General features: G+C 42.7%; 1 long non-coding RNA gene across 1 annotated transcript in view; it reads left to right on the top strand.

The window, feature by feature from the left end:
• The first annotated feature begins 8,986 nt into the window (after window positions 1-8,986).
• The window catches only part of LOC123511269, a 37,745-nt gene continuing 22,731 nt past the window's right edge, over window positions 8,987-24,000 (top strand). Inside the window, exon 1 of the long non-coding RNA XR_006676722.1 lies at window positions 8,987-9,361. This is a non-coding gene — a long non-coding RNA (uncharacterized LOC123511269). The remainder of the gene's footprint in view (window positions 9,362-24,000) is intronic.

Here is a 24,000-nt window from a genome sequence, read left to right as displayed (position 1 = left end):
CTTTTTTCGTTCTTCTCTCTACCTCTCTCTTCTTACTCACTCTTATTTTACTTCTCCTCCCTTTTATAAATCAAGAGAGCCTTTCCTCGTCACCCTCTCCTTCAAGCACGTGAAGACTATATAAAGACACCATAAAGACGCAATAAAAGGCAAGTCGTCCCTCTCTCCGTCAGCCACTTCTGCTACACACTGGCGAGTCTCAATCACTCCAATCCTCACACCTTTATTCTGCCTCCAAAAGTCCTTCAGGACCACGTACAAAGGCATTTTTTCCTTTTTTTCGCCCTCTCTCTCCTACACATCATCATCTTGCCAACTTCACATGGACACCTCTTTTTTTCACCCTCTCCCTTTCCTCGCCTCTTTTTCCGCCTCACAACACACATCCATCACTTCTACTCGGTCACTCACTTCTCACCACTTCCTTAAACACGTCACATATTTTCTTTATTTTTCTTCTCTCTCTCTGCTACATCGACTCCACGAAGAAGTAGAAGCCCTCAATTTTCTTTAACATCCTCACAAACACATTATTCAGTCAGTCAGTCCATTAATTTACCACTACTTAAAATAGAAACAAAACAACCGTACCACGTTCCTTCCAATCAGATTATAGACATAAATGACCTTTTCCTTCTACTCTTTCTCCACCTCGTTACCTTTTCCTCTTCCAATCACACTGACGTAAAAGTAGAAAACATTGAATCCGTTTGACTTTCACAAAAAAACACACCAAAGATCTGAGTTCTACCACGCCATTTATACTTAGAAACCTATACACCTCCTACTATTCCTCCTCCTTGAGACCACGAGGCGGACACACTACCATACCTAAAGCTTCTATAACACAAGGGCGCCGGGGTCTATTGTGAGAGCATCAAGAGGCTGGGTGGGGGACTTCGCTGGCGACATGAGGGCAGTGTTGAGGAGAAGCGGCGGACGAGAGATGCTTGTTTACCTTCATGTCATAAGGTCGTGGCAAGGATGTTCTTTGAGGGGGTGGGGTGGTGAGGGTGAGGGTGAAGGGTCAGAGAGAGTAAGAAGAGTGGGTAGAGGGAGAGAATAGCACATACATACATACACACACACACACACACACACACACACACACACACACACACACACACACGGCCAGGGCCAGGTGGGTTTTCATTACCTGCGGTCCTATATAATGGTTTTCGCGGCCACAATGGAATACTTTTCTGCTCAGCTGCTCACTAATGGCAATCCGTCGCGTGATCTCTTCCCTGTAACACCTTCTTTCTGACTCAAAACCTCTCCCTCCATCCCTCCCTCCCTCTTAATCCTCCTCTTTTTGTCCTCCTGCCTTCACTCATTTATAAGTTGACAGGAGGAAAGCGACTGGAACGCAGGAGAAATGATGAACACGTAGAGAAAAAGAGCAGAAAATAATGCAGCTTTTTTTAGTACATGTTGAAAAATCTTAAAGTAATATTATTTTCATAAGTGAGAAATTAACCTTTTTTTGTGTGTATTTTATGAACATCTCTCAGTATCTTTGTCTAATGTTTCAACTGTTAGATCTTTCCTGTGTATGGTGGTTCTGTAAATTTCTTAATGCTGATTATTTTCAAGATACTCCATAACTCTCTCTCTCTCTCTGCAGCCAATGAGTTGATGGGCAGAAACACGTTTACGAGCACACGACCTAACGAAAAAGAAGACCAGCCATACCTCCCTCTATCCCTCCCTCCCTCTCTCCACGCCTCCTCCTCCTGCCGGGCACTTGGGCAACGGTACGATATTCCCTTCATCGCGGTGCGGCATCAGATAAGCCTAACAAACGCCAAGATTACTCCTGGGAAAATGTCAGCCTTCATCAACCGAGCTTTTGTCCGTCCGAATTTTACTCTCTCATTTATTGGCTATGTTTTATATTTATATTTACCTCTTTCATTCACCCGTCAGGTATTTATCTTCGTTAGTTTCATATTCGAGTGCAGATAGACAGATAGATAGATAGACAGACACAAACACACACACACACACACACACACACACACACACACACACACACACACACACACACACACACACACACACACACACACGTTTCCTGCCTGTGATGTTCTCTCTTTTTCTATTTCCTTTCCTTTCTTATTTTGTTTTCCTTCCTTTCTGCTCAAAATTTTAAAGCTCAAGTTTTTATTTCCTTTCATATCTATTTTCCTTGTTTCTTTTCCTCCTACCACCGATTCCAACACTCACATTTAAATTTACTATGCACATGTATTTCTTACTTTCCAATTTTTACATTATTTTTTTTCATGAGCGCCAATTGCACAAGCTGTCATTGTTTCTTAGTTTTCGCATTCCTGGTCTTCATACAGCAAGAATTCCTCGTTCTATTAAGTCTCAGAACATAAATAGTCTGTAAGACCGGCTAGTCTACACAAAGGAGCTCCTGTTTGCTACGCTGATACAATCTTTAATCATTTTCAACAACATTCTACAACCATATAAAGCTCCCTATCGTATTTACGCGTGCTCCTTGTCTGCCTGCTCAGCCTGCCCCATTAACTTAAAGCCCTATCTGTGAACTGGTTTCTGCCTAATTTCTTTCTTGGGCCTACATTGGTTTAGCTTCAGCCCATTACTACGTTTACTGAACCTGTTCCTCATTATTCAGCTAAAAAAAAAAAGGAAAGACAGAAGAGAGAGAGAGAGAGAGAGAGAGAGAGAAAAAAAAGCTATTCTGTAGAGATTGTTGAGACACTTTAGCTTACGAGCCACGAGTTTTTCCTTCCCGGCATTTGTTTCCCTTGAAGTTTTTACATCACGTTCACTGAGCCTGTTCCTAATCATTCTGCACCGAGAGAACACTAAAGAGAAACACCTGAATTAGTGAGTACTGTTTCTACCTACGAGTTAAGAGGACTTCTCACTTAGTTAAATCTTTCACCACTACGGTCTCTCTTTGCTGACATTCTAAACACTGTAAAAAAATAAATAAAAAAAAGATAGAGAACATATCATTATTTCTGTTTTCTCTTCATTTTTTTCGACTATAGAACTATTTAAGACTGGACTACAAAGAAATTGTCTAAAAATAAGAAAAATCTCAGGTGCTTATGGGAAACATTGTTCAGCATTGAGAGCGTGAAGCCTGCCACGTGTGTCTCCGCCAGTGTGTTCCCAGTAATTGTATGCAAAGAGAATAGGTAAGTGAATAAGAGTGGAGGTTTAATGTTGAGCCAGCACACAGTGGCTTGTCAGGGGCGAGGTGTGTAGCGGTGTGGTCTCCTTCACCCTGGAGGTAATGATGGGGTGGGCTCGCCTTACCATATACTCACTCTCCTTTGACGGCAGGACTATAGCAGGGCCAGGAGGAGGAGGAGGAGGAAGAGTACTGCTATCACTAGGCCATCTAATTGTTCTTTTTTCTTAGCCGCTCTGTCATCCTTACTCCTCACCGACCACCGCTACAACCTCTTTCTCCTCCTCCTCCTCCTCCTCCTCCTCCTCCTCCTTAACGTACTTTTCGACATGTTCCTCCTCCTCTTCTTTCTCCTCAATGTTCTTTTCTACATCCTCCTCCTCCTCCATCTACTATATTACTCCTCCTTCTCCTCAGAGTTTAGAAGCAAACAACCCACTCCTTTCCTTTGAATCACTACAGATTAGCGTGAATTTGAACGTACACTCTGATACAAAACAAATGTACACCGTAAACTAAGGAGACACGAAGGTTTGGGTGAGTTGGCGAGGTACTGAGGCCAAGGGAAAGCTTTACGTGGTGTGAGTGCGTAAAAATATAACGCGGACTAAGGTATAAGCAAAGTTGTGAGGTTACGTAGTTTCCCGAGTTTCGCCCTTATGGAATGTGTGTGCAGCTGGAATCAGGAATAAACTTGGACCAGGTGTGCGAGTGTGTAGGTGCTTCTTCTTCTTCTTCTTCTTCTTCTTCTTCTTCTTCTTCTTCTTCTTCTTCTTCTTCTTCTTCCCAATCTGCTCCTTTTCCTCCTACTCATCTTCGTGTTCCATTATCATTTTTTTTATTTAATCTTACGCGTAAGTTTTTGAAGGTTTGTTAATACATTCTTCTTCTTTTTTTTTTTTTCTTCTTCTTCTTCTTCTCCCTTTTCCACCCCTCTTCTTTTCAATCTGTTCTTTTCCATTTATTCATCTTCGTGTTCCATTGTTATTTTTTTTTTCACTTCATCTCACACATAAGTTTTTAAAAGTTTGTTAATACATTCTTCTTCTTCTTCTTCTTCTTCTTCTTCTTCTTCTTCTTCTTCTTCTTCTTCTTCTTCTTCTTCTTCTTCTTCTTCTTCTTCTTCTTCTTCTTCTTCTTCTTCTTCTTCTTCTTCTTCTTCTTCTTCTTCTTCTTCTTCTTCTTGTTCTTGTTCTTGTTCTTCTTCTGTCTTATTTTTATTCTTCTAACTTTTCTTCGTCCTCTACTTTTCTCAATTTTTTATAATTTCCCTTTTTTTCATACAGTCTTGCACGTATGTTTAAGAAATAACAATCAATACTTCCCTCCACTTTTTCTATTCTTCCTCTTTTTCCTCCTCCTCCTCCTCCTCCTCCTCCTCCTCTTCCTCCTTCGCACAGTAATTAGTTTCTCCTTTAATCTCCTGAAGTTCTCGCTTTTTCTTCCTTCCTTATCTCTTCCCATCTCATTCCACAACACTTTTTCTTTATCTCTCTCGCTGCTCTTGCGTCTCCTTTCCTGAACTTTCACGTCATATTAAGTTTTCTTCCTATTTTCACCTTTTTAAACTATTTTTTTCTCTTTCTGGTTTCAATTTTTTTTTTTCAATTTCCCTTTTTTTTATCTATTTATCTATTTCATTTTTTATTTTTTTTCTTGAAGTTATCCTACACTAACCTTCCCCTCTCCTCCTCTTCTTCTCCACCTGGTTCTCCTCCTCATCCTCCACCACAAGCAACTTCTCCTCCTCCTCCTCCTCCTCCTCCACCGCCTCATCCTCCACCATCTCTTCTCTCTTCCACCACCTCCTCCTCCTCCTCCTCCTCCTCCTCCTCCTCTTCTTCTTTTCCCGTGTCCGTTCACTTTTGAGTTAAGCGAAAAATGAGATCCCCCAGAAATTTGAGGCATTTGATTACTCTTCCATTCTTTACGAAACAGATGAGAAACACCGAACCAAAAAGTAACATTAGAAAATATAACCACTGCAGATTTCGCATTGGAAGAAAGAAATTTGGGCGAAAAGTAGGAAAGAAAAATGAAAATGATAATCTGGCCAAGAGAGAGAGAGAGAGAGAGAGAGAGAGAGAGAGAGGGGGAGGGACGTGTTGTAAAGCCTATAATCATTGTCCTTACTCGGATTTTGGGGAAGAATTGATGATGATGTTGATGTTGATGGTGATGGTGATGAGGGTGAAGACGGTGTTTCGGTGCTGTCACCTGGCCCTGCATTTACCTTAATAGTGAGATATTTAGCATAGGATAATGATATGGTATAATTCTCTCTCTCTCTCTCTCTCTCTCTCTCTCTCTCTCTCTGGTGGTAGTACGATTATTATTATTATTATTATTATTATTATTAGTAGTAGTAGTAGTAGTAGTAGTAGTAGTGGTGGTAGTACTAGTAGTAGTAACAGAAATAACAGTAACAACAGGAAATGGAGGAGGAGGTGGAGGAGGAGGAAGAGGAGGAGGACGATAACAATAACGATGAGGACGAAGAGGAAGAGGAGGAGCTGGAGAGAAGGATTTTCTGTCAGATCGTAAACTAAAAATATCCACGTAATATATTGACGATGAAGAAACAACAACAACAACAACTGCTACTACTACTACTACTACTACTACTACTACTACTACTATTACTACTGCTACTGCTATGACACCTTCACCATCACCACCACCGCCACTACCACCACCGGTCACAAAATACTGAATTACTGTTCCTGCTCGTGATGATGATGGTGATGTTGAAAGCCAAGACCACGATAAGGACGCCAGTGACACTGATGATGGCGAGACAAACCCAATCAGCCGTAGTCATGTTCCTCACCTGTTTCCTGCAGCGAGGGTGACGGACGGGTGGGGTAGGGGAGTGCGCTGCTGCCTGGTGGTTGGACTAGAGTGTGAGAGGGTGAGGGGATGAGAGTGGGTGAATACTGTGGGCCCCCCAGTGACCATCCTTCACCCACTGACATCCGCCCCATGGCAGCCACGTGACGCAAGGGTCGAGAGGGTACGGAGAACACGCCCCGGTGGAAAGGTGAAGCTGAGGAAGGGGAAAAGTGATGGTGGTGGTGGTGGTGGTGATAGTAGTAGTAGTAGTAGTAGTAGTAGTAGTAGTAGTAGTAGTAGTAGTAGTAGTAGTAGTAGTAGTAGTAGTAGTAGTAGTAGTAGTAGTAGTAGTAGTAGTAGTAGTAGTAGTAGTAGTAGTAGTAGAATAGAACTAGAAAAAGAAGCACTTTAACAATAACAAGAAAAGCAATAGAAATAACCCATTATCATCATCAGTAGCAGCAGCACCAGTAGTAGTAGTAGTAGTAGTAGTAGTAGTAGTAGTAGTAGTACTAGTAGTAAGTGATGGTGGTAATGGTAGAAGCATCATCATCAACAACAACAGCAAAAACAGCAACAGCAACATTAACAACAACAGCGTACTCAGCATTCCTTATCGGGAGCCACATGAAACAGCAGCACTTTTGTCCTAACACGGCCGGCGATAATAAGAGCTGAGGGCTGAGACACGCCGGAGTGTCAGTCTCCGTCTTGGCAAGTCAATGTGAAGACGCCGCTCGCATGTGTACTTATATAGACACCTTAAAAAAAAGACCATAAAGCCTAACCTTTCTTGGGAGTAAGGTAGGAGAGAGGAAACTGAATGACTGATAACTTAGTACGGTCACTGTTTGAAGTTAAGTAACCTTCTGGACTTAGTTCCATTAAGTTTTGTATTCTCACCCAATCTTAACTTTTCTGATATGTTAAAGGACTTAATTTTCATATTTTGAAACATTTCTGTGCTTCATCTACAGTAAATTCAAGTTTATATAGTTGAAGTTACACATTCTATACTTTTAACAGCAAAAATACTCTTTAGAAACTGGCAAATGATACTTGTGGCTTTTGAAAATAGTCTCAGTGACACGACAGAGGAAGTGAGCGGTGTACCTTACTCTGCTATTGACCACAACTGTCCGTCTGTGTTGCATTTATCATTCCATCTATGCACGAAAAAGCCAGGAAAGCACTGTAATTTGGCTTCATAAGTGATATCAACGACGCCCTGTAGTGAGGGAGAGGAACTGCAAGTAATGAGACGCCTCTGTGCGCTTGATGGGACGTTCTTTACTTGAAGGGGTGGCTAGGGTGGGATGAGTGAGATGGGGTGATAGGAATGGGATGAGTGGGGTACGGTGAGTGGAGAGGGCTGCTTGTTGTGGGGTGACTGGAGTGGGGTGAGTGACATGGATTGACAGGGGTGGGGTGAGAAGGGTGGGATGAGGTGGGTGGACTGAGTGGGATGAGATGAGCGACGGTTCTTCGACTTTAAGAAAAATGAGAGTAATTGTCTCCTGGGATCATAATTATTGCATCTCTTTTTCATGGTTGCTTTTTGTTCTCGCTTGTTGACGGAGAAAATAAGACAGATAGTGGAGTTTTTGTTTGTCTGTCTGTGACTCTATTTGCTCCTCTCTCTCTCTCTCTCTCTCTCTCTCTCTCTCAATACATTAACACTAGGTTTTCTTGTTCCTCATTACACTTCACTCTTTTCTTCACAAGTCTCAAGACACATGTTGCTGAGTACGTGCTCCTTCAGGCTTTGTCTTCACTGGTGGCGTACGTACCTCCTCGTGTTACAGCATTTTTTACTGGCTGCCCATCACAGGAGGGTTGCAGGGCGAGGGCGGGGCGAGGTAGGTGTTGGCTCTTCACATTCCTCTCGACTCGTGGTGGAAGGAAAGGAAATTTAGTGTTGAGGATATTCACCTGATCATCTGTTATATGTATTTTGTGCGCCTGACTTGAATGTAAGTTTATTCTCACATTTACTGACTCAGTGAGACACGTACTTTCCTTATCTACCAAACTGCCTCGTGCATCCTATTAGTTTACTGATGATATCCGTGCTACACTAGCGTAATCTGTGGAATCCACGCCCATGACCGCACTCCACGTCCCGCGCCCCACGTACTGATATATTTACTGATCTGTGATCGCTGCCTGGCTGTTGGGACGTGTGGCTCGCTGCCCAGGGGTGCACCATCACGTCCCCAAGAGGAGACATTGAATGCGAAAGGTCGAAGGGACACACACAATGCCCGTGGCTGTAGGGAGGTTATCTGCCTGTAACCTCCCTGTTGAGGCCGGGTATTAGGAGAGGAAAATACTATTCTGTCCTCTGATAAGAACCTGTGAGAGAACCTTTCTCGAATAACAAATAATCATTTAGAAGACATCCTTCAGTGCCACTACAATGGCGTCTGGTGTACATGGGGACATAGGGAGAGGTGCACAATGCAAGACGTGCCTCGTCAATCATGTGCACGCGGTCCCAACGTGTCGCTGTGCAGTGTGGAGCGCAGCGTGTTGGGCGTGGCGTCACCGCGCTTCCTAATAAGATAAGAATGAACAAAGGGAACTTTTCTCTTTGCTATCAATCGTATGACGTACACCACCTAAGCGACACGCGGCAAAACAACGAAGGAAAAGCCGAGCATCGCGCCGGGCATGTGTGGCCCAAAGCCTGCCCAGGAACCAGTGGTCGAGGCGGAACCTACCGACCCCCCTACCAGCCAGCCATCTCCTCCAGTTGTGCATCTGTCGGGCAGGGGGGCGCTCATCCCTGTGCCCCACGCGTCCCGCAAGCAACATTGACCTCGCCGGCACCGCGGAGTCATGAAATGCGCGTTATCCTCGGTCAGACTCAGATGACGCCCGTAAAAAAATGCCCACCGCCTTCACTGCAGTGGCAGCGCCTGGCAACTATGATGCCGGGACCTTGGCCGTGGTGGGAGGTGGGTGTCGACTGCCCGGGCGGTGGGGCTCTCAAAGGCAGTGTTGGGGAAGCTCTGGTGATGGTGGTGAGTGACGCACCGCGCTCCTGCTAGTGATGGATGTTGTGGTGGTGGTCGCCAATCAGTTGCCTTAGAGTGCACGTGCCTTGTGGAGGGTCGCTGCGGGTAGCGGACTTCATTGCTCCGCGTGTCACTTGCCGGAGGCTGAGAAAAACGAGTCTTGCGGTGAATAACTGATATTAGTTTTGTGTGTCATGCACTTGAAGCTCAGTGCCGCAGTTTTGTCGCTTCTTATGAGCAAGTGAACGGACGTTGCTCGTGAAGCTAGTGCTGTGGTCGTAGCGTGAGAGCGAGGACCTGCTGACTTCTGCAGCTAACGCGTGACCAGGAGGTGAGTATTGGTGTGGCATGCTTCTGCAATGGTTGCTGTGGTGACTTACATCCGGGTTGGTTACTGGGATAGCAATATAATGCTCACACTGTCATGCTTAGATGAGAAGAGAAAAAAACGAGAATCGCACTTTTCCCTCTTATACGTGACAGAATGTTGATGACATATCCACTTTTCACTTTACCTCATGAACACCAAAAAATGCAGAGCGGTGATGTGCAAAACACTGAACAGTACGAAAGTATTAACTAAATACTGACGGGAAAGTCATTCACTCTGTTGAACAAGTTGATGATGCTCTTGAAAGATACAGATGTTTTGCTGATATGTGACTGAATAGAAACCGGTGATGAATGACTTATGAACGACGAAACAACCAATGACCTGAACTAGTGAACAGTGACGCAAAAGCATGCAAAAAAACAATTACTGTATTGAATCCTAACTATCATGAAGGAAATAGAGAGATTGCTAGAAACAATCACGTAAACATTACGTTATGTTGTTTACTTTATACATTTACCCTCACCTAGAGAGAGAGAGAGAGAGAGAGAGAGAGAGAGAGAGAATAGTAACAGGATCTTGAAGTGCATACCTCACCTGATCGATTTCATCTAAGCAATAACACAAGAATAACGGTACCTTTATTGCCAGGACGAAACCAGGTCGCGGTAAGGCAGAGACAGGAGTGTGGAGCTGAGAGTAAGAGGGTGAAGGGCCGGAGGGTCTGGTTAAGGATATGGATGGATGGATGACAGGACATGCGGGCAGAATATTATATTGTTGTACTGAAGGATACATTATGTGGCACGTGACTGAGTGGGAAAGCAACAGTGTGTGTGTGTGTGTGTGTGTGTGTGTGTGTGTGTTATGCATGGGATAGGAGCGTCTAGTGAGTTTCGCTTTCACATTCTTCTTCACGCTGAATAAATATTAGTTCACCAAACTTTGGTTGCATGGTGAGTTTCGGGTTTTCTTTGATTTATTGAAGTTGTCTTGCTTGCACCACACTGTTCTCTTCCCAGCATGCCACTGTGCTCTCCTCCTCCTCCTCTTCATCTTTCTCTTCTTCTTCATCTACGATAGACAATTATTCCTTCCTCCTCCTCCTCCTCCTCCTCCTCCTCCTCCTCCTCCTCCTCCTCCTCCTCCTCCTCCTCCTCCTCCTCTCCTCCTCCTCCTTCTTCCTCCTCCTCTTCCATGTGTCAAGACAGCAATGAAGACCTGTCACGTCTGGGAAAGTGGCAATCTACACGTATACTCCTCCTCCTCCTCCTTTTATTTATCTTTCTCCTCTTCCTCCTTATCATCATATTCCACCTCCTCCTCTTTCTTTTCCATCTCCTTACCATCATCGCACACTTCTTCCTTCTCGGCCTCTTTTTCTTTATCCTCCTCCTCCTCCTCCTCCTCTTTCTCCTCCTTCTCCTCCTCCTCCTCCTCCCTCCTCCTCCTCCATCTCCTCCTCCTCCTCCTCATCATCATCATCCTCATATTTCTCTCCCTCCTCCTCATTTCTTAGATATCTTAGAAAGGTAATGTGGATTATTGTGTGTCATACAGAAACAGATAAGGTATCACATACCTACCCCCACACCACACACACACACACACACACACCTCTGATGAACGAAAAATGCAAATTATATATAGAAGATGAATTTATGGACCAAGGGAGGAAGAGGAGGAGGAGGAGGAGGAGAGTAAGTGATCACTGATAAATTCTACGGATATAACACTTAACCTCTGAATGAATGAAATATTTTGGAACATACATTAAACATCTATTTTCTTTTCTCCCCTCTTCCTCCTCCACTTCTCCTTCTTCTTCTTCTTCTTCTTCTTCTTCTTCTTCACACTACGTTACTGCTAAGAAACACTGAAATAATCCTTCCCTATCAGTAAAGAAAAGAAAATATCCCCGTCAAACACAACATCCATAAAATGAAGAATCGTAATATGTTTAGCACACACAGCACCAAATGTTTACAAGGCCGCCTCCTCATTAAGTTCCCACAGGTGAACTTCACATGCCAATTAACCTGCATGTAAATGAAGTACACTCTTTGTTTTGGTGATGTTTTATGTATAGGGCGGAAATGGAAGTGAAGTGGCATGCAGGGGTGTGGAATGCTGCGTGCGGGGAGGGTATGTGTATGGGAGACACTGGGCATACATTACTATGGAAGGAGGAGGAGGAGGAGGAGGAGAGGGAGGAGGAGGAGGATGAGGGAATGGGTGATGGATGAAGGTGGTTGTTGAATACATGTGTGTGTGTGTGTGTGTGTGTGTGTGTGTGTGTGTGTGTGTGTGTGTGTGTGTCCGCGCGCGCGTCTTGTTTGGTGGTTTTGCTTTCTACTGTGTTTATTTGACCTGCTTCTCCATTTGATATTAGAGACTCTTGCACACACACGCACACACACACGCGCACACACACACACACACACACACACACACACACACACACACACACACACACACACACACACACACACACACACACACACATTGCACAACAACAATTTGAATAAGAGCCTGCAACACCACGCAATTCTCAAATCCTGGTGTCTTTTATGTAACACTTATCAATCGAGGCAGACAGAAGAAGTATTACCAGTGCATTGACCTCATCACAGTGTTCGTACACGAGGGAAATACAATACACAGTGCTTACGTATATCGCTCTTATTTTATCACTGACAGATCATAACTTAATGTAGCGAAGACATTTTATTGCTTCATCCTTGGCAGGCGACTCTCGAGACCTCCTCTGCTTGACACCTCGCATGCCTCGCTGACACTGACGAATCTCTAGTTCTTCTTGTCTGACTGTGATGTTCAGTGCCACGTATCCAATGCTCCTTTAAAAGCCAAGTCGTGTTCGGCGCTTCAGATACGGCGCTCCTGTCTTCTCGAGGGTGTTTGGCGATAGTAGTATGGTGTTCCTGTCTGGCCGAGGGTGTTTGAGGTTACATATATAGTGTTACCGAATTAGTCAGAATGTTTGAGTCTACAGATATTATGTTCGTGTATACGTAAAGATTTTCAAGTCTTGGAAGGTGTGTTATTAAGGGTGTCACGCTATAGAAAGTAATTTGTTTTTCAAGACTCTAGTATTAGTTTCAGTTGCAGTAAACATCAAAGGAATTCAATCCTCGTGTGAGGAAATCTTGAAGCTGCCGCGCCTTAAGACTGGGACAACCATGAGAGTCGAAACATTTACGAAAAGTGGAACCGAACCCTGGACGCTTGAAACGTGAGGCACTAACGTTACCATTGGGCCAAGGAAATGTATAGTACTAGTTATTTTTCTGAAACCCAATTGAAACCTTTATGTGCTTGCATTTACATCTTCGCTTTGTAAAGTCGTCTAAGGTTACTCAGATAAGTAAGGTGTCACATTGCCATAGCTAATCGAAGAGACTGTGTTCACTGATGCCGTGTATTCAGCTCCTCCTCAGTCGTTAACCTCTCGACTACACTAATAACAAAAAAGACACTGATTGCTTCCTTTCAGTATACCAGGCCTAAAATACAAACACTAAGAGGTTTGAAGTTCTGAACTACTCTGCTCAATACTCCCTTTTGATGAAATGTGCTCTACGTAAACTTGCCACAGGAGTCTGAAATCAATACATCAAAAGTCCCACAACCAAAAGTCTTATACGAACTGTCTAACCATTCCAATTTTTGAGAGTGGTTGGTGAAATTATCTTGGTAGTAGAGAGAATAGTTTCTGAATATTAGTGTGGCCAGTGACGCGGTACAAGGAGTTAGGGATATCAGGACCTACGGAACACCTTATCATTCCTATCACGATTGTATCTGAGGGAGGCGGACGTCCGTAGCTGCCCGACCAATGAAGCAACTCCCACCCAATCTGGAGACTCTGGATTTTATCTGATTGACACGGACTTACGAGAAGGAAGTGAAGGAGATGAAGGATAGGGTGTGGGAGGGCGTGGCTGTTAGGAGCGAGACTAGAAGATGGAAGGGTGGAGCTCCTTATTCTTCTTCCTTCCTTAGTCCTTGTCTGCTTGCTTGGGGTGAAGGATTACTTGACCGAAACAACGAGGTCATATGGTGCCGCTGAGGGACCTGGAGAATGTGAAGTCCTGAGGGATAAGAAAAAGGGAGATGTTTTGGAAGTGTTGAAGGGTGTTGCGCCAAAGTCAGTGATGTAGTGTGTCTGTTCCCTGTTTGGGCAGAGGGAAGGGGTGAGGGGCGCAGTCTGTGGCGTGTGGTGTGTGTTACTAAAACAACAATAACTATTACTGCAAATACTGCTACTACGATCACTGACTACTGCTGAAATGCTACCACTAAGAGCACGATCAAGGACATTGCTACTGCGGTATATTACGTACTGTACTTACTACTACTACTACTACTACTACTACTACTACTACTACTACTACTACTACTACTACTACTAATAATAATAATAATAATAATAATAATCTTACTAGCAACATAGAAAAATGCAAGTAGTTGGCACGAAAAAAAATAACAATAGAATATATCGACGAGAGAGAGAGAGAGAGAGAGAGAGAGAGAGTGTTCCCACATGAAGTATCTACGCATGTCCTGCCTATACTCCCCATAAGGCGTCGCAGCCACACGCCACCCATAATAATGCCCCGCGATGGACGCCGCTCCCGCTAATGGCATGTTAACCTTCGAACTCAATCCCCGGCGCGCGAAACGTTTAGTCCTCATCAAACACTTTCCTGCTACAGGGTCTTGCAGGATCCATCTCGTGAACGGTGGTGGTGGTGGTGATGATGGTAGTAGTAGTAGTAGTAGTAGTAGTAGTAGTAGTAGTAGTAGTAGTAGTAGTAGTAGTAGTAGTAGTAGTAGTAGCAGTAGTAGTAGTAGTAGTAGTAGTTAGTAGTAGTAGTAGTAGTAGTAGTAGTAGTAGTAGTAGTAGTAGTAGTAGTAGTAGTAGTAGTAGTAGTAGTAGTAGTAGTAGTAGTAGTAGTAGTAGTAGTAGTAGTAACAAAAATCATAATACTACTATAATCAACACCATCACGACTATTACTACTACTACTACTACTACTACTACTACTACTACTACTACTACTACTACTATTCCCACCACCACTACTGCTACTATTGCTACATCTACTGCAATAATGATAATAATAAAGATGATAATGCAGTGAAGAAAAAATAAGAATGAGATGGAGGAGGAGGAGGAGGCAGGGGAGGAAGAGGAGAAAGAGAAAAGGAGGAGGAGGAGGAGCAATAGAAGGAGAGGAGAAGGAGGAGGAGGAGGAAGAGGAGGAGGAGGAGGAGGAGAAGAGGAGAAGGAGGTGGGTATCTCGGCGTGTGGCCAAAGTAAGCAAGTATTAATCCTCACTATAAATAAAGTGAGAAAACTCTTAATCTCTTAAAGCTTCCCACTTTCAGCATCCTGACTTCAACTTTTTTACGTAATCCACGGAAACTATAAAAAGAAACAATAGTAAAAATAAAACTTGACTTCTGTTACTTTATTTCATCAGATAACGAAAAAAAAATGAGAAGAGAGAAAGAAAAAATCACACTTTAAAAAATAAATCTAGTCAATATTTCACTTTCTTACACACACACACACACACACACACACACACACACACACACACACACACACACACAGTCAGACATTTTTATTTCACGTATACATTTTTTTATCTAGCATCAACATTTTTTCTCTCTTTTCTCTCTCTTTCCCAGTTGACGGAAGTAATTTTTCCTGGCGGTTTACATCTCACCGGCGCGTCCTTTTGACAGACAACAAAGATTTTATCACTGGACTGGGAATGTTATTTTTTCTTCCTCCCCACCCTCTCTCTCTCTCTCTCTCTCTCTCTCTCTCTCTCTCTCTCTCTCTCTCTCTCTCCTCTTTTTTTTAATGCAGTATAAGGAGAGTGAAGACGAATGGATGAAGGAGAGATGGAAAGCATGAAGGTAGGAGAAAGAGGAGTAAGATGAAGGAAGAGAGAGCAAGATGAAGTTGTAAAATGAGATGAAAGATTTGGAAGCAGAACGAAGATAAGAGTTATAAAATAGGAGGAAAAGGAAAGGAGTGGACTATGAGATGAGGAGGATATGTAAAGGAGAAAGAAGAAGAGAAGGAGAAGGATGATGAGGAGGAAGGGGGAGAGGTTAAAATTCTTACTTATCTCTTACAAGCTAAATGTATTATCTTGCATGTTAGGTAAAAGGTCGAGGAGAAGGACGAGAGAGAGAGAGAGAGAGAGAGAGAGAGAGAGAGAGAGAGAGAGAGAGAGAGAGATGAAAATAACAAAGGAGAGAAGAGAACAGGATTAAAAAAAGTGTGGAGGAAGGGAATTAAAAGGACGGAGGAGATATGAAGAGGAATAAAACAGGGACGAAACCAAATAGGAGGGAAGAGGAGTAAGAAGCAGAAATAGTTAGAGGAGAGGAAGAGGAGGAGGAGGAGGAGGAGGAGGAGGAGGAGGAGGAGGAGGAGGAGGAGGAGGAGGGAAGGATACAATGGTGACTGAGTGAGGGAGTTTTTGCCTCAGCACGGTCATCATCACAACCTTGACCCGTGACTCACAAAGTATTAACTTGTTGTGTGTGTGTGCCTGCTCTCTCTCTCTCTCTCTCTCTCTATACAACTCATAGAATCTCCCCTTGACATTCCATTACAGCATTTGGGAAGAAAAAACAAACACATTCAACCACAAAATAAAATAAACAAACAGATACAAATCACCGTTTTAAAACTTACTGAATAAAAAAGACGAAAAAATATAAACAGAATACTAATGAGAATACAACAAAAAAAAAAAGCTAAATTTGAAATAATAAAAAAACACCATGTATTGTATTGGTTTTCGTAAAGATACTAACTATTACATGACTCTCTTCCTTTACCCATTTCTTTACGAAGCTTAGAAGGAATATCACGGGAGGAGGAGGAGCGGGAGGAAGATAATGGTGGTGGTAGTGGTAGAGTGGTGGTGTTGGTAGTGGTGGTGAGGGATGATTGCAATAGAGACGGTAATAGCGGTGGTGGTAGTGGTGGTTGTAAATGTATGATGAAGGGATGGTGATGTTGGGGTATGATGACAGAAAGGGTTGGTAGTTAGTGGTGGAAGGGAAGGAATGGAGAGGATAGAAGGAAGGAAGGAAGGAAGAAAGGAAGGAATGAGGGAATATATGGACAGAGTAATGGATGAAGAGACAAAGGAAAAGGAAAAGAGACAAAGGGAGGAAAAAGAAAAATATAGAACTGAGAAATGCAATAGGTGGAAGTAAAAAAAGGGGAAAAAAATGAGAAGGCGGATCGTGAAAAGTATGAAGGGAAGAAGGAAAAATGAGGAACAGATGGAAGGCAAAAGGAAGAAGTAAGAGAAAGATGATATGTTAGGGGAAGAAGGAAGGAGAGAGAGAAATTGGATGGGAGGAAGAAAGTATGAGACGGACCGAAATGATGGAAAGACGAGAGGTAAGGGGAGGAAAGGGACGAATAGATATAGGGAGGGAGAAGGAATGAGGGTGGAAAGGTGGGAAGGTGGGAAGTAAATGTGAAGGGAGAGAGAGAGGGAGAGAGGGAGGGAGACATACGAGCCCCTCACCTGGAATGGGCAAGTCCAAGTGATTTGCCTAATGACACAGGTGACGTATAAGGCACCTGGCCAGCTCAACTCAGCACCTGGGAGCAGTGACGTGACCGCGGGACCTTCTTGTTAACACTCCCCGTCACTCCTTCTTCCCAGGCGAGCTGTGACGGGTGGTTGAACTGTGGATGGGCGGAATGTGGTGGTAGATAAGTGAATAGGTGGAATTTGAAAGGGGAAGTGGATTTTGTTGTATAGAATGTGGTGGAGTAAGTGAATGGAATGTAATGTGAAGGATGATAGCATGTGGTGGACTAACTAAGTGGTTTTGTTGGTGGATTAACAGGTGGAATGAGACGGGAAGATTGACAGAGGGAAGAGGTGTGACGGGAAGGTGGATGTGTGGGTGGAATGTGACGGGAGTGATGGGAAGGTGGATGTGTGGGTGGAATGTGACGGAAAAGTGGACTATGTGGATGGATGGACTGAATGTGACGGTGTTTTTAAATGTCCATCTCTGTCTTGTATTCTTTGACCTCAATTTCCATCTTTCTCTTTTCTTCTTCTCTTTTATTCCACTGCGCAAAATGTAAACGACAATTTCTACTTTTTTTTCACCCTCTTGCCATTCTCCTCATCTCTTTTACAATACATAATTACATTCCTCTCATGTCATCCCACACTTTTTTTCCTCCTTTATATCTCTTTACTCCCACGTACAAACACACACACACACACACACACACACACACACACACACACACACACACACACACTCTCTCTCTCTCTCTCTCTCTCTCTTTACACCACACCCAATTCCACTTCGCCCACATTCAATTCTCCACCATACTCCGCTCTCTCTCTCTCTCTCTCTCTCTCTCTCTCTCTCTCTCTCTCTCTCTCTCTCTCTGGTGTTGTTCTGTGTGTTTTCCCCTCCTGACGATGGTTTGCAAGATAGCGCAGCGCGAAGTTGCTTATCTGGGGGCAGCACAAGGCAGTGTAAACGAGGTGACCGGCGTGTGAGGGAGAATTAATGGGCAGGGTCACGCAGGCAGCTGAGAGAGAGAGAGAGAGAGAGAGAGAGAGAGAGAGAGAGAGAGAGAGAGAGAGAGAGAGAGAGAGAGAGAGAGAGAGATGAAGTAAATGAGTTGGAAGAAGCTGGTGGCGTAACTGTGTGTGTGTGTGTGTGTGTGTGTGTGTGTGTGTGTGTGTGTGTGTGTGTGTGTGTGTGTGTGTGTGAGTGTGGGTGTGAATGCAGGTATGTAAGTCCTTGAAGATTTTAAAAGTCTTGCTGCGTTGGTGTCCACTAATACTCTTGTTTTGTCTTTATCTGCTTGTTTGTTCATCCATTGTTCTCCTTTTTTTTTTTTTTTCATTGCTTGCCTTCATTTATTCTTCTTTTCACTCAATCCATTCAAACTCATTTCTTTCTTTTATGTAGACGAAAGAAAGCAAAAAAAAAAAAAAAGAAATCGTAAAATTACAGAATGGAAGAAAAGATAATCAAAAAAGCAGTGAGAAAGAATGAACTATCTTTTTATCACTTGTTTTTTTCAATTTTTTTGTGGTTGGACAGTTTTAGATGTTAATCTTCTTGTTGTTTTTGTTGGAAATTAAAAGAAAATATAACTCTAAGAAAAAAAAGAAAGTGAATGTTAAAGCATAAACAACGCAACAGAGAGAGAGAGAGAGAGAGAGAGAGAGAGAGAGAGAGAGAGAGAGAGAGAGAGTGTGTGTGTGTGTGTGTGTGTGTGTGTGTGTGTGTGTGTGTGTGTGTGTGTGTGTGCAGGCGCGTCCTTCAACTGTCTCTTGTGAAAACTTTGCTTCCTAATTTAGAGGACGATGACAACGAAGCCTGGGGGAGGAGGAGACGGAGCTAGAAGAAGAGGAGGAGAAGGAGAAGGAGGAGGAAGAGGAGGAGGAGGAGGAGGAGGAGGAGCAGGAGGAGGAGGAGGAAGAGGAGAAGGAAGGAATGCAATGAAGAGGAAGGCAAGAGGCAACGAGACAGAAAGTAAAAAACAGGAGGAATAAAACCTGACAAAAAAACAGAGAGAGAGAGAGAGAGAGAGAGAGAGAGAGAGAGAGAGAGAGAGAGAGAGAGAGCTAATGGGTTGCAGGTGGCGATCTATTTGAAAGGCACTTGTCAAACAATCGTGAATATAAAGCTTCAAATATAAATACGAGAAAAAAAAGACACTAGAAAAAAATTATATTAAAAATGCAAAGAAGAGAAATTCGATCTTTAATAATTTCACTGAGAATTAAGATATAAAGGTTCAAAGTTAAGAATCACAAAGCAATATTGAACTGAACTGGAATTGTAAAGTGTAATGAGTTAATTATCCTGATTGGGTCTTGTTACTCTCCCTCCTCCCTGTCACCTCTCTCTCCCTCCTCTCCCCGTCTCCTTTTTCTTCCCTCCTGCCTCTCTTCCTCCTCCGCCACTTTATCCTCGTAATAAATTGGATCTTATCGCGAAGTAGCTAAATGCCTGCTTCAAACCCTCCTCTCACCCGCTCTTCCTCCTCTCGCTCTCCCTTCCTCTCTCTTCCTCTTTCATTTCCTCTCCCTTCCCCTCTCCCTCTCCCTTCCCTTTCCTTTCCTTATTTCCTTTGCTCATTTTCCTCAAACAGCCTTCCCTTCCTTCCCCCTTTCCCCCCTCCCTCCCAGCCTACCTATTACTTCCTCCTTTCCTCCTCCTCTTCTTCTTCCTCCTCCTCCTCCTCCTCCCTCCACTAATTCCTTAAATGAGAATACGAATTAATGTAAAGGATGGTGGAAAAGAGAGAAAAAGGAATTAAAAGATAGAAATAATTTATCGTAAAAAAAAAAAAAAAAAAAATATTAGATGCATTTAATGAAAACTGGAGAAGACAAAGGATAAAGTAATACCAAAAATAAGAGAATAATGAATGCGGAGAGATGTCGATAAGAGAACAGAAAATTAATGAAAATGAAATAATGAAAGCAAAAAAGGTAGAATAAGGGAAAGAAAACAAGGACATTGATGAAAAAGTAGGAAATATAAAGAACAGAATACAAACGATAACGAATGTAACAGGAAAAAAAATCAATAAAAAAGGGAAAAATAAAGAAAAAAAAACGTGAATTATAACTTAGAATGCAGAGATAACCAAGATAAAAAAAAAAAAAAAGAATTCGAATAAAAAATAATGATAAATTGAGAAGATAATTACGAAACGATCATCAGGAATACGAGAAGAGGAATTAAGAAAAAAGTAAGGCATTCTATTGTTCAGTTTGCGATCAATGTACAGATACACCAACACTGGGAAGACCTTGCCATGGGAGGCTCTCAAATTTGGACCAATCAACGGAGGGTATTTTCTCTCGTTAGCTTCACTGCAGAGAGAGAGAGAGAGAGAGGGAGAGAGTGCGCTTATATTTGTTGCTGTTGTTGTGTGTGTGTGTGTGTGTGTGTGTGTCCATTGGTCATACGTATTCAGTATATGTATGTCTCTTCCTTTTCGCTTTCCATATCAGCTGTCTCATCTTTCCTGCTTTGTACTCCTCCTCTTCTTTTTCTTCCTCCTCCTCCTCCTCTTTCTCCTTTTACTACTTTTGCATCATCTTCATCCTCATTTTCTTTTTCTTTTTCGTTCCTTTGCTTCTTCCATATAGGTATCTAATTCGAAGAAACTACACACTTCTAAAAAAATAATATTGGAACTGGAAACTACATTTGAAAAAGGAATAAAACAGTGATATTTCTGGGAGAGAGAGAGAGAGAGAGAGAGAGAGAGAGAGCTTAGTTAGAGAAGGTATACTAAGTTGTTGGGACAAGAAGGAGAGGCTTAGGGTTGAAGGGGGACTGTGATGAGGGAGATAGAACAAATAGAGGAGGAGAAGGAGGAGGAGGAGGAGGAGGAGGAGGAGGAGGAGGAGGTGAGATGAAAACACGTAGAAGGAACAAAATAAGAAATTAAATACAACACAAAAAAAAAATGCAGCTTAAAATGGGAAAGAACAACAAAAGAGAAACGGAAGGAGTAGAGATGGAAGAAAAGATAAGAACTAAGAGAAGAAGAGAAGAAAAGAGAAGGAGAAAGGATAAATACAGAAGAAAGAAGACAGAAAGAAAGAAGCTGCTCTATACAGAAAGTTAGAAAAGAGGATGATAAGAAAGACCAGGAAGAAGAAGAGGAGGAAGAGGAAGCGAAGGAGGAGGAGGAGAAAAAAGAGAAATAATAGTAGGGTTCAAATCTGTAGAGGACTATAGAGGTAGTGTGATATGGAGGAGAGGGAGTGTTAACGTAATTGAGAGAGAGAGAGAGAGAGAGAGAGAGAGAGAGAGAGAGAGAGAGAGAGAGAGAGAGAGAGAGAGGTAAAAGGGTACAGTCTTGATGAGAATATGAGTGGAAGAAGTTGGTATGTGGAAGACGAGGAGGAGGAGGAGGAGGAGGAGGAGGAGGAGGAGGAGGAGGAGGAGGAGGAGGAGGAGCGTATGGTGGAAATTTTAATATAATAATGTGTTGATGGTAGTAGTAGTAGTAGTAGTAGTAGTAGTAGTAGTAGTAGTAGTAGTAGTAGTAGTAATAGTAGTAGTAGTAGTAGTAATAGTGGAAGTGGTAGTAGTGGTGGTATTATCAGTAGTATCAGAAGGAGTAAAAAAAAAAAAAAACAGTTGCAATAATAGAAGAGGTTAGACGAGGAAGAAGAAGAAGAGGAGATGGTGGTGGTGGTGGTGGTGGTGGTGGTGGTGGTGGTGGTGGTGGTGGTGGTGGTGGTGGTGGTAAAGTATTTAGTGTATTATTACATTACAAAAGGAACGTTGAGGACACGGAAGTAAGATAAATAGAAATGCAAAAAAGCAAAAGCAAAAAGATGAAGTGATAGAGGAGGAGGAGGAGGAGGAGGAGGAGGAGGAGGAGGAGCAGAAGCAGGAGCAGGAGGAGGAGGAGGAGGAGGAGGAGGCAGAAAATAGAAACATATGCATCTCTTAAGCTTAACATCCAGGATCTTGTTACATTCTCTCTCTCTCTCTCTCTCTCTCTCTCTCTCTCTCTCTCTCTCTCTCGTTTCCGGGGTGTGGTCAAGCTAAACCCTTTCTCTTCCTCATTTTCTCTTTCTTCCTTCCTTCCCCACTTCCTTCCTTTCTTCCTTGCTTCATCTTGTATATTTCTCTATGATTTTATTCAAAGTTTTCATTCTTTTTTGCTTTTTCCCACTTCTTTTACTACTATTTCCCTGCTTTACTATATTCCCTCTCTTAATTTCTTTATTTTTCTTCCTTTGCCTCTTCTTACCTTACTTTCCGCTTCCCGTCGCATATTTCCTCCCATTTCCCTTTTACATATCCGATTTTCCCACCTTCCTCTCGCACCCTTCACCCTCAACACCCTTTCGCCTCCCCTCTTTCCCTTCCCGCCTCTTCCTCCTCGTCCTCCTCCTCCTCCTCCTCCTCCTCCTCCTCCTCTTCCCACAAGCCACAAGGTCACCGGCACCTCATAAACCAGGCAGAAAAATACACAAGGAAAAAAAAAAAAAGTGAAAACCAAGCACGTTCGGAAATAATTCTTCTGAACGCAAATTTACGGCTTCCTTTCCGTTACTGCGTGAGAGAGAGAGAGAGAGAGAGAGAGAGAGAGAGAGAGAGAGAGAGAGAGAGAGAGATGTAAGTGGTTTTAACATGTTCATAATGCTTTCTTAATCATTGTTTATATTTCATTCTGTCTGTAAAGTCTATCTGCGTGTTGTTTCTTGAGCCCTGCGTGTGTTCTGCTTGCTTATCTATTACACACGTTAATTATTTCACACATCATACCACTTGTCAACATTCTCTAGTGTTTCATTTCTCATTCATTCATTCATTCCATTTTATCATACTTGAGAGCCGGTCTGTTATATTTAACTCTTATTTATGTACCACTGATATAATACTCAAGGTGACCAAATCTTACCTAACCAAACCAAACCTAACTAAAACCTTACCTGACCTAGCCTTAAGTAAAATAATGAACCTAATTTAATTTCACCTTCGAAGCATAAAACCATAATCTAACCCAACGCAGCCTAGTCTAACTTAACCTTATCTACCATTTCACACTACACCTAGTCTAACTTAACCTTACCTACCATTTCACACTACACTTCTATCCATGAAACATAAAACAGAATTTCACCCAACCAAACTTAACCAGACCAAACCTAACCTAACCTAACTTACCTACCAGTTCACGCTACACTTCTATTCACGAAGCATAAAACCGAACTGAAGCCAACCTAACCTAAACTAACTTAACCTAACCTAACCTACTATTTCACACTATACATCTATTCACGAAGCAGAAAACCGAATTTAACCTAAGCTAACCTAACCTAACCTAACCTAACCTAACCTAACCGACCATTTCACACTATACTTACATTCACAAAAATCAACCAATAATTTCCTTACCCCTCATCTCTTTACTAACTTACACAACAACAGTGATAATAACCCGTCTATTTGCATACACACGACTGACCCGCTTATCAATAATAGGATCAGAATAAACTCCAAACACGTAGTAGATTAGGGAGAAATATTGCAAAGAGTGACAGTGGCGGGAACGGTGACGGTGCCTAGATGTACTGACGTGGTGCCATGCTAAACTTGCTACTTAGAGGCGGAGGAGGAGGAGGAGGAGGAGGAGGAGGAGGAGGAGGAAGAAGAGATGAGAGAATAACTGTGGGAAGAGGAGGTAAGGGTTATGGAGTATGAGTGCAGAGAGAGAGAGAGAGAGAGAGAGAGAGAGAGAGAGAGAGAGAGAGAGAGAGAGAGAGAGGAGGGGGTAGGTGCGTTCGTGTCTGCCCTGTTGCTTATATTATTATCATTATTATTATCTTTATTGTCATTATCAATTTAAAGGTCAAGGATACAGTGTTTCTTTTCTTGCCGGGTGTTGTTATGTTGTTATTTTTGTAGTAGTAGTAGTAGTAGTAGTAGTAGTAGTAGTAGTAGTAGTAGTAGTAGTATACAGTAGAAGCAGTGGTGAGAATAGTAGTAGTAGCAATTGTAGTAGTAGTAAATTTTGTTGTTGTTGTAGATTAGTAGCAATA

The sequence above is a fragment of the Portunus trituberculatus genome, chromosome 31 (genome assembly GCF_017591435.1).
Source record: "Portunus trituberculatus isolate SZX2019 chromosome 31, ASM1759143v1, whole genome shotgun sequence".
Taxonomy (NCBI): domain Eukaryota; kingdom Metazoa; phylum Arthropoda; class Malacostraca; order Decapoda; family Portunidae; genus Portunus; species Portunus trituberculatus.
The sequence above is the reverse complement of the archived record's forward strand: the minus strand, read 5'-3'. Positions and strand labels throughout refer to the sequence as shown.